Source organism: Euprymna scolopes, chromosome 12, assembly GCF_053919585.1.
Source record: "Euprymna scolopes isolate OS-2025 chromosome 12, ASM5391958v1, whole genome shotgun sequence".
Classification (NCBI taxonomy): domain Eukaryota; kingdom Metazoa; phylum Mollusca; class Cephalopoda; order Sepiida; family Sepiolidae; genus Euprymna; species Euprymna scolopes.
The window spans coordinates 27,204,793-27,215,699 of record NC_136493.1 but is presented as its reverse complement, the minus strand read 5'-3'; the positions used below and the strand labels follow the sequence as shown (position 1 = coordinate 27,215,699).

Below are 10,907 nucleotides of genomic sequence, written 5' to 3'. Positions count from 1 at the left end.
ACTAGATTTTTTTTTTTTTTTTTTTTTTAACGAATGATAAAAAATAATTTTTTGTATAGTTTCAAATGTTAAAAACTTCAAAGACTATATATATATATATATATATATATATATATATATATATATATATATATATATATATATATATATATATATAGGCCCATGTGCTAGAACGCTTTTACTCTAAATTCTGCATAATTATGCACAATGTAGAAACTATGCAAAAAAATTAAATGAAACGAATCATCTAATAAGAAACCATAAAATATGAATAATTAATTAATGCTCGTTGTTTAAAGGAATTTACTAATTAGTTAACTCTCATGAAGTCGCTTGCACATTCATGACTGAGTATATTAAGAAATTTGTTTTAGTAATTTTTAAATAAAATAAGTCGGCTTTAAATATCAATATCAATGTCAGAGCAAAAAAAAACAAACTTTATAGGTATGTAGATAAATTGTATTTTTCTGCCTTTTTCATTATTTATTATTAAAGATTATTTTTTATTTTTTGTTTAATATTTATGCGTATAAGCATTTAATGATTATTAAATTTATTAAAGACTAGCCTGGGTGCCCGGTGTTGTCCGGGTGTTTGGAGGTGTGTACTGAGCAAAAAAAAAAAAAAAAAAAAGTGGTAGTAGGCAGGCAGGTCCTACTCCGTACAGTAAAGGAGGAAAAGAACGTGAAAAATAAAATGTGACGTCTTTGCTGTTGAGTCCATCGCAAAACCGGAAGTGGCGAAGGTTTAAATCAAGGATAGTCAATCGAAAAGAGAGGATGACTTTCGAAAATATCGGCGAAAAAAGCGACCCCTCCTTGTAGAAAAGTGCCCAGTTGAGGGTGAAGGAATTAATGTTTTTAGTAAATTTTTCGATATTTGTCGTCCTAAGGATCGAGCTTCAAAACGATACTAATATCGTGAAAATCAGTCGCCTCTGTTGAAAGTTTTAGGCAGACATACAAACATACATACTGTTGTGGAGACGCCCACTAATTAGCATACGTGGGTGAACAAGATATAGATAAAGGTATCAAGTCAGCAAGACTGAAGAGCTGTATTCGAACGCCGGATAGGCAAGACTCATGTGCTGGTTGCTCCATGAAATACTTTAACACGCCCTCTGCCGGACAATCTTCCAACTGCAGTGCAACTGCACCTTTGTAAATATGTATTATCTTTTCGTCTTAATATATTTGTTTTACCTTTACTTTCTGCGTTCGTGTTGTTATTGATACAGATACAACACATACATACATTTGTATTGTATTATCATTCATCGGACTACTGTTCTCATCTTTCTCCGGCCTTCTTCACACTCAAGATGAGAACAGTAGTCCGATAAATAATAATACAAATAACCAATCCTCATCTCAAAAATTCAGAAACGTCATACATGCATACATTTAAACAGACAGTTGAGATTTATATTAAAGATTAATAATTGTATTTTTGCGTGTCGCCTGCATTGAGGATGGTATCTTCAACTTTCAGAATGGTGTATTTTACGAGTGAATTTTACCAAATACTCAGTGCAGGTGACACACAGAATACAATTTTAAGTTACTTTGGACGTTTTGCCTACTCGTGGCTGATGGAACGAGAATATGCTACCCCTGTGATTAAATAAAGGATTCCATTTGAAAAGATTCTCCTGAAAAAGGTCAAAGGCGGAAACGTTGTGAAAATAACACTGAAGATGAGAACAGTAGTCCAAATAATTGAAATAATACAAATTATCGATCCTTATCTAAAAATTTAGAAATGTAAAACTTTCATGCGCATGTAATAAAAACTATGTCACTCAACAAAAGTATGATGTATGAAAAACTGTATTGATATGTTATCAAGCATTCAAGTTCAGTGTGAAATAAAAAGAAAGTAACAAAGTGACCATTTATGAAAAAATGAAAAAAAAAATCATAACAATAATTCAATGCACAATGGTAAAGTTTATGATTTTACAAAAAGAAAAGAATCGTTATGTCTATACTTACAAGCAGGGTAGTGGAAACATCGGTATTGGTGAAGAACAGACATAAAAGGTTTTTCTTACAGAGTCAGATCAGACGAAATAAAACATATATTATTGAAAATACACTAACACACTTGGAGCGTGTGATCAAAAGTAACAATGTCTGGTGTAAAAAAGAAAAATTAGTTTATTTACTATTGCAATATTAAGTAATTTTAAGAAATACATAGGTTAATATTTATTTAAAAAGCATCATTTTTATTTGAAATCAGAAGCAAGTACAAATTTCTTTTCACTAAATTTGTAAGTGGCTGGTAGTGTTTAGGTCATAAACGAAAAATTACAGCTGTTTAATAAAAATCTTAGCTGGGAAAAATATTTTCTGAAAAAAAAAAAAATAAATAAAGTGAATTACATTTTTTTAGTTCAAGAATATGTTAATTGAGACTAAATGAGACATATATTATTGCAAATACACTAGCACACCGTGAGCAACAATGTAAGTAGGTGTGAAAAGAAAAATTAGTTTATTTACTCTTGCAATATTAAGTACTTTTAAGAAATAAATAGGTTAATATTTATTTGAAAAAATATCATTTTTATTTGAAATCGGACACAAGTACAATTTTTTATCAAATTTCTTTTATTACATTTCTTTTTATCAATTTTCTTCATATCAAATTTGTATGCAGCTAGAATTGTTATGGCCATAAACGAAAAATTCCAACTGCCTAACAAAAATCCTAGCTTGGATAATTATTTTCTGAAAGAAACTGAAACGAATTACATTTTTTAGTGTAAAGAATATGTTCATTGAGATGGCATTAACAATAGTTCTCAATTAAGTTACCGCCCCTTTGTAGATTGACTGTTTAGAAAAACTTAAAGGCTTTGGCTGGCAGTCAATGTACATAGGCAGTAGTATTTTCTGTGTAAAAACTGGTTTTTGATTGAAGAGTGTATTTTATGAAACAAGCTAAAGGAAAAAAACCAGTTGTTTATTGGTTTGATCATTTTACATTAGTGATTTGTAGGCGATAATAAAAAAATATATATTTATAAAAGACAAAAATCTCATTTGTATATGAAAACATCTATTCTAGCTTAAGTGTTAATATTTTTAGTGTAAAAACTGTACTTTTTTTATCGAATAGTGTATCTTTATGAAACAAGCTAAAGGATAAAACAAAACACACTGTAAGGATAAACATACTGTAAGGATAAAAGAGAAGAAGTCGCTAGTCAGAATCAAATATCGATCGGACAGATCCAACAATATTTAGGTTTAACTTGAAAAATCTGACAACAAAATTTTATATATTAGATTGTAGCAAGTTAAATCTTGATAAAACAATAAATAGTTCCTTTCAATCAGATTGTAGTCAGCTTGAAAGCAGGCAATCGGAAGAGAGTTCCACATGCGTGCAGTTCTAAGAAAGTATTTTTGAAAAATACATGTAGGATGATGTGTAAAAAATGTATATATTGTTTTTAATTTTATATATATTTTTATTAACTAATAATTAATGAGATAGTACGGGTAATTAAGAATGTAAATTATAAAAATAAATAACAATTAAGAGGGGTGATGAGTAGTAAAATGGGTTCAACTAAACACTATATAAAATGGGTTCAACTAAACACTATATAAAATGGGTTCAACTAAACACTATATAAAATAGATTCAACCAAACACTATATAAAATAGATTCAACCAAACACTATATAAAATAGATTCAACCAAACACTATATAAAATGGATTCAACCAAACACTATATAAAATGGGTTCAACCAAACACTATATAAAATGGATTCAACCAAACACTATATAAAATAGATTCAACCAAACACTATATAAAATAGATTCAACCAAACACTATATAAAATAGATTCAACCAAACACTATATAAAATGGATTCAACCAAACACTATATAAAATGGATTAAACCAAACACTATATAAAATGGATTCAACCAAACACTATATAAAATAGATTCAACCAAACACTATATAAAATAGATTCAACCAAACACTATATAAAATAGATTCAACCAAACACTATATAAAATGGATTCAACCAAACACTATATAAAATGGATTCAACCAAACACTATATAAAATGGGTTCAACCAAACACTATATAAAATGGGTTCAACCAAACACTATATAAAATGGGTTCAACCAAACACTATATAAAATGGGTTCAACCAAACACTATATAAAATAGATTCAACCAAACACTATATAAAATGGATTCAACCAAACACTATATAAAATGGGTTCAACTAAACACTATATAAAATGGATTCAACCAAACACTATATAAAATGGATTCGACCAAACAATATATAAAATGGATTCAACCAAACACTATATAAAATAGATTCAACCAAACACTATATAAAATGGATTCAACCAAACACTATATAAAATGGATTCAACCAAACACTATATAAAATGGATTCAACCAAACACTATATAAAATAGATTCAACCAAACACTATATAAAATGGGTTCAACCAAACACTATATAAAATAGATTCAACCAAACACTATATAAAATGGATTCAACCAAACACTATATAAAATGGGTTCAACTAAACACTATATAAAATGGATTCAACCAAACACTATATAAAATGGATTCGACCAAACACTATATAAAATGGATTCAACCAAACACTATATAAAATAGATTCGACCAAACACTATATAAAATGGATTCAACCAAACACTATATAAAATGGATTCGACCAAACACTATATAAAATGGATTCAACCAAACACTATATAAAATGGGTTCAACCAAACACTATATAAAATGGGTTCAACCAAACACTATATAAAATAGATTCAACCAAACACTATATAAAATGGATTCAACCAAACACTATATAAAATGGGTTCAACCAAACACTATATAAAATAGATTCAACTAAACACTATATAAAATAGATTCAACCAAACACTATATAAAATGGATTCAACCAAACACTATATAAAATGGGTTCAACCAAACACTATATAAAATGGGTTCAACCAAACACTATATAAAATGGATTCAACCAAACACAATATAAAATGGGTTCAACCAAACACTATATAAAATAGGTTCAACCAAACACTATATAAAATGGGTTCAACCAAACACTATATAAAATAGATTCAACCAAACACTATAAAAAATGGATTCAACCAAACACTATATAAAATGGGTTCAACTAAACACTATATAAAATGGATTCAACCAAACACTATATAAAATGGATTCAACCAAACACTATATAAAATGGGTTCAACCAAACACTATATAAAATAGATTCAACCAAACACTATATAAAATGGATTCGACCAAACACTATATAAAATGGATTCAACCAAACACTATATAAAATAGATTCAACCAAACACTATATAAAATGGATTCAACCAAACACTATATAAAATGGATTCGACCAAACACTATATAAAATGGATTCAACCAAACACTATATAAAATGGGTTCAACCAAACACTATATAAAATGGGTTCAACCAAACACTATATAAAATAGATTCAACGAAACACTATATAAAATGGATTCAACCAAACACTATATAAAATGGATTCAACCAAACACAATATAAAATGGATTCAGCCAAACACTATATAAAATAGATTCAACCAAACACTATATAAAATAGATTCAACCAAACACTATATAAAATGGATTCAACCAAACACTATATAAAATGGGTGCAACCAAACACTATATAAAATGGATTCAACCAAACACTATATAAAATGGGTTCAACCAAACACTATATAAAATAGATTCAACCAAACACTATATAAAATGGATTCAACCAAACACTATATAAAATGGATTTCACCAAACACTATATAAAATGGGTTCAACCAAACACTATATAAAATAGATTCAGCTAAACACTATATAAAATAGATTCAACCAAACACTATATAAAATGGATTCAACCAAACACTATATAAAATGGGTTCAACCAAACACTATATAAAATGGGTTCAACCAAACACTATATAAAATGGGTTCAACCAAACACAATATAAAATGGATTCAGCCAAACACTATATAAAATAGATTCAACCAAACACTATATAAAATGGATTCAACCAAACACTATATAAAATAGATTCAACCAAACACTATATAAAATGGATTCAACCAAACACTATATAAAATGGATTCGACCAAACACTATATAAAATGGATTCAACCAAACACTATATAAAATGGATTCAACCAAACACTATATAAAATAGATTTAACCAAACACTATATAAAATGGATTCGACCAAACACTATATAAAATGGATTCAACCAAACACTATATAAAATGGGTTCAACCAAACACTATATAAAATGGGTTCAACCAAACACTATATAAAATAGATTCAACCAAACACTATATAAAATAGGTTCAACCAAACACTATATAAAATGGATTCGACCAAACACTATATAAAATAGATTCAACCAAACACTATATAAAATGGGTTCAACCAAACACTATATAAAATAGATTCAACCAAACACTATATAAAATGGATTCGACCAAACACTATATAAAATGGATTCAACCAAACACTATATAAGATGGGTTCAACCAAACACTATATAAAATAGATTCAACCAAACACTATATAAAATGGGTTCAACCAAACACTATATAAAATGGATTCAACCAAACACTATATAAAATGGGTTCAACCAAACACTATATAAAATGGGTTCAACCAAACACTATATAAAATGGATTCAACCAAACACTATATAAAATGGATTCAACCAAACACTATATAAAATGGATTCAACCAAACACTATATAAAATGGATTCAACCAAACACTATATAAAATGGGTTCAACCAAACACTATATAAAATAGATTCAACTAAACACTATATAAAATGGATTCAACCAAACACTATATAAAATGGATTCAATGGTCAGTTATCTCATAAGATGTATAGCAATAACATACTGAATTTTCAAGAGTTCTACGGCAATTTTAAATGTCTGTGCCCAAAAAAAGTCTGGAAACATTTAAGGCACCTCAAATGTCAAATATTTAAAGAATTTATGAGATCCCACGCTACAACGGTATATATTTTGAAATTACATTGACCAGAGTACCTAGATAGGTATGTTTCAGTTTGAGCAAAGATGTTGCAATAATATTATAGGTTCTGCATAGAATGGAATTATTTTTTAAGCATGGCAGGGCTATACAACAAAAAGAATACTACTGTGGAATATCCATAGGGCCTATCATTTTTTTTTTTCATAATTTCTATAATTCTTTTATTATTTAAAATTTCTTGCATTTCAATAAAATTATTTATAAAAGTATAAAAAAGAGAGAAAAAAATGTGGAGTTTGAAAACAAAAACGAAAAGTTTTTTGTTTTTTTTATTATTTTTATTTTTATGTCACTTAGTGCATTTTCGATTTGGAAGAGTGCCAACAAGAATGGACATATTATTCCTCTTGACTGAACAGTTGTACTTAAGTATTCCCACAACAAGTAAACTAAACAGTGGACCTTTTTTTTTTCTTTTTTTTCTTTTTTTTTTCTTTTTTTTCTTTTTTTTTTCTTTTTTTTCTTTTTTTTTTCTTTTTTTCTTTTTTTTTTTTACAGGGGAGTCACCACTTATCAAAGTCAGTAGACCAAGCGAGGATAAGGGTTAATGAGTGCACGTGTAAAGTTGTCCAGGAACCAATCCATGCTGTGTACAGTTTCAATTGCAAAGAAAACCAAGACAAAGAATATGAAATAACTCCAACTCGCTTCTTTGTAGCAACAACATTTATTTCCTCATTGGTGCAGCCGTGACGTCACTCACGTGATCTGAAACGTTATTCGCGACTCTCACGAGATCTTGAACGTTATCTCGTCTCCCCATGTGATCGTTCTTTCTCTTTTTTATAGTCTTCCCCCCAACACCAGTGACGTCATTTCGCATGCATTTGCATCCGTGCATCTGTGGTATGTTACATACGGTGGTCACCGAGATAGTAGTGTAGTGATTGTTAGTGGCTGAAATTGGTTAGAATTTGATTAATTAAAGAGACATCTCAACAAAATCTTGTTTACATTGGGCTTGAAGACAACCATGTTGTAGTTAGCTAGAAAGCAGGCCAGCAGAACAGACTTCCATAGACAAATAGTTCTAGGAAAGAAGCTTTGTTCATGGAATTTGTGTTTAGATTTAGGTACAGATAGAGATTGGGGAAAATTCGTTGAAACTATTTTTATTGTTATGCCTTTGAGCATCCATAGATTCTTTCATGGTGTTATTAAAGTGTCACTAATGCCAAACTAAGAAAAGGTTAAATTTCTTTCTTTTTCTTCCTTTTATTCCTTCAAATTACCATAGCTTGACTTTAATTTCAAAATAAATACAAGCTCTGAGGCAAATTTGGGATATTTTGTTTGGTACATATGTACCTATTTACTATGCCTCCCCACGGGACAGAGTTAGACACCAGGGTCGTTTTTTAACGTGGAGAAAAGGTACAAAAATAAAAATTGTCTCAATCGTGAAGGATTTCTCCTCCACTGAAAGAGAACGAGAAATGGAAGTGCAGCATCTGAAGAACAGATACTACACTTTGTTTGGTACATATGTAGAATAGGGATCACATATTCCAGGTAAGTTATGAACACCGCCGGAAGGGGCCAAACGAAAACTTTATGGGTTTTTTTTTTTTTTTTGGCTTTTTTGTGAAAAACGCTGGTTAATTTTTAAGGTGTTGAACAAAAACTTTGCTTCTTTTTTTTTTTTACAGAAAACAATAACCAATGTTAAAAGTTAAAAAAAAAAAAAAATATATATATATATATATATATATATATATATATATATATATAAAACAAATATATTCGAGAACAGTCATTGTATTGTAATTTTAATGAAAAAAAAAATGCATTATTACCCAGAAAACCATTCTTAAAATGGGGAGAGTGTTTTTTTTTAACTATTCTATACTTTCACCTATCGATTTTATAAATAAAAGATACTGTAACAAACTTAATAAACAAAATAATAAAACAATTAATAAACAAAACATGAGAATAATTTGCGACATGAATCTTAATAACAGGCTAAGTTTCCTGGGTTAGTAGAGGTAGAACAGTAGAGGAAGCAGGTTCAGTTCACAGAAGAAAACGCGGGAACAGGTAATTATAAAGAACTTGAGAGAAAGAGGGATAAATAATGACCTGGTCAGAGATATATTAGTTTGGAAGCTGATTTCTTAAAACCGTCTCACAGCATTTAAAACAGATGTTAAACTGATAAGAAATATTATTATTATTATTATTATTATTATTATCATTATTAATAATAATAATAATAATAATAATAATAATATCACATGGAATCATGAAAACTGAAACAGTATAATTGTAAGATACTTGCCTCTGCCTCCCCCCTTTTTTTGTGTGTGTGTATGTCACCACAAACTGGCACCACACCAAATAAGTGAGGAGGGTCAAGGAGGATGGAAAGACCAATCAGAGAAAGCGCTAGCTAGACCTTTGCTGGATGAGTGCAAAGAGGACTGGAACCTTGGGGAGGCTTATTGCAACCCAAATTCCCGTGAAGACCAATGGTTGCTGCCAATGAGAAATCAATAGTAAGCGGCTAATGCGATAACACAAATTCTTTTGCAAAGGTTATCGAAAGAGGTGGAGAATACTGGGAATTTGGGGGAGAGTTGTTGTCATTCAGACTTCAGAGAACACGACAAGTTGCTCTCAAGGAGAAATCTTTGATGATGGCCCGTGTGACTACTCCTAGTAAGTAAATAATAATAATAACAAGAAGAAGAAGAGGTGATAATAGGGTAGTGCATATACTAAAATTGGAATAATACAGAGAAAATTAAAATGGCCCATGCACAAGGATGACATGCAAATTTTTTAAGCCTTCCATATTTTTAACCAACACAGGAGTTTAATCTGCAAAAAAAAAACAACAACAAAAAAAACAAACAAACTCATAAACTGTGCCTACTCCCTAAAAAAGGCATGCTATATAGCGATCTATCTATCTGTCTATTGCGTAAGTCTGAAACACTAGCGTCTGTAGATATAAAGATTAATTATTATTTTATTATAACTAGTAGGAGGAGGGGGGCGCCTGCTTTTGCCTGGGCGTAAAATACGCTTAAATATGATATTTTAATTTGTCCAGATTTTGTATGTATATTATTATAGAGTTGTGATTTTAAAAATATAAATAAAATATTCAGGTGCCATCAGCTAAAATCGAAACCAAAACTGTAGCATTGAAAGCTGGTGATATTACCACTGTACCAACGTGACACACATATGAACTGATGAAAAATTAAAAATTAAATATAAACAAAGATGAATGTACCAAAATGTTTAACGATTTTTTAAATTTTGACCCATTTTTGACCGCTTAAAAACTATTTTAATCGGCTAAAGACCCCTAAAAGAATGGCCCGTAAAAAAAAAAATCCAATCATTTGAGGTCCCTAGCGCCGCTCTGTGGCTTTTAGTTTTGGAGGAGATAGAGTTTGAAAATATGGAGACAGATTGACAGACTGACTGACAGACCAACAGACAGACATATGGCCGTTTATATACTAGATTATCAAGCCTCTTTAAGAATACTTAAGGATGGGCTCTGTCTGTGGAATTATAATTAAAGCAGCTACCAATTCTGCAACTAGCATCTATGCAATGTTCACGACTTCCGCTAGGTTGAACACTCTAGATTGTCAAATGTATTTGCCCGAATTCTTTGTTTAATAGTTCTTAATTCCCTTTATCCCCATATCAATTGTTTGGTGGCCCTGAGATAAAGGCTTAGCAAATGGAGCTAAAAGTGGCTCCGTGACTGGGTGTGAATCTCATGTCACCCCTCACTAGTTTCTG

The 10,907-nt window shown here is 30.1% G+C and overlaps 1 non-coding gene across 1 annotated transcript; it reads left to right on the top strand.

Annotated features, from left to right (window-relative positions):
* The first annotated feature begins 9,836 nt into the window (after positions 1–9,836).
* Positions 9,837–9,942, top strand: LOC145291846 (U6 spliceosomal RNA). The gene has a single exon (XR_013869486.1). It is a non-coding gene; the product is annotated as a U6 spliceosomal RNA (small nuclear RNA).
* The last annotated feature ends 965 nt before the right edge of the window (positions 9,943–10,907 follow it).